Consider the following 1,510-nt stretch of genomic DNA (forward strand, 5'->3'; position numbering starts at 1 on the left):
GTTTGCTGTCTGATCCCAATGAATTGAAGCTGAAGCAAAGCAACGAGGATATGTTCCTCTCCTGTGATTGATTCAAAGTGATGATGCTCCTCAGATACGAGTCATTCTTAGAGTCGATTGCAAAATCCTTCCCAGATTGGTTGACAGGTTGCCCGTTAAAAATCCACTGCAACATAGGAGGGTTTCCCATGATTTCACAGGAACAGTTGATCTGATTTGCAGTTTTGGTGCAACTAGAAGATGGCAGGATCTTTGGAGGAACTGTAAAAAAAGTATATTGTTTAGAAGTCTTTTTTAAATTTAAGAAATTTGTTATTACTCCTATGTATTCTTTTTTGTATAGCTAAGTGTTATCAAAATTCATAAAAAAAAAAAAACACTACTTTGATATAGCCGATGCCTTTTGTTTTATAAAGTTAAAATGTTGGTTTAAGAATAACTAAGGTATCCAAAAGAAACCTATTTCTGATAAATAGCTGATCTAGGTTCTAGATAAAGAAAAACTGAAAAATGTAAAAAATAATTTTATATGGGTGAATTGTTATTCTGACACAATATTTTTTTATACTTTTAAGATATTAATGAAAAAGTTTAAAGTAATAATATTAGGTCTGTAAAATCCTTGTTAAATAACTGCTTGATGTATAGGGAAAAAAAACAGTGGATAAAATAGACAAACCTTGATTCTCTGATGAAATCTGAGGGAACATTATGAAAAGCTGTTTGCTGTCTGATCCCAATGAATTGAAGCTGAAGCAAAGCAACGAGGATATGTTCCTTTCCTGTAATTGATTAAAAGTGATGATGCTCCTCAGGTATGTGCCATTCCTAGAGTCCCTGATAGTAAAATCCGTCCCAGATTGGTTGACAGGTTGCCCATTAAAAACCCACTGCAACATGGGAGAGTTTCCTCTGATTTCACAGGAGCAGTTGATCTGATTTGTTGTACTGCTGCAACTGGAGGATGGCAGGATCTTTGGAGGAACTGTAAAAAAGTAGAAGATAATACCACCTCAAAATATTTTGCATTAAGTGTTCCCACTGAAGAACAACATGTTTTAATGCAGTTTTAAAAACATCGACGATGAACCATATTTTTAGTTATTTTTATTTTTTCATAGAGACATCTTTCGTGTTTAATACTACATGTTAGTCATTCATTCAGTGAGACATAAGCTTGAGTTTAAAGATATGTAAATGAACACAGCTGAGTAATTGCCTCCTATAAAGTATTCTTAACAAAGTAAGTATTGCAATAAAAGTGCTAGGTCTACAGCCCTGTCTGTAAATTGCTGTTAAGGTAAACTTGACTGTTACTGTTGCTGTCTGGCTATAAAATCTTAGTTAAATAGTTGATTTTTCAGTTATTCATAAAAAATTATTTACAGATGACAGACAAACCTTGCATTTCTGTTGAAATTTGAGGGGATCTGATAAAAAGCTGTTTGCTGTCTGATCCCAATGAATTGAAGCTGAAGCAAAGCAACGAGGATATGTTCCTCTCCTGTGA

Source organism: Cyprinodon variegatus, unplaced genomic scaffold (genome assembly GCF_000732505.1).
Source record: "Cyprinodon variegatus isolate N-32 unplaced genomic scaffold, C_variegatus-1.0 Scaffold77, whole genome shotgun sequence".
NCBI classification, from domain to species: Eukaryota; Metazoa; Chordata; class Actinopteri; order Cyprinodontiformes; family Cyprinodontidae; genus Cyprinodon; species Cyprinodon variegatus.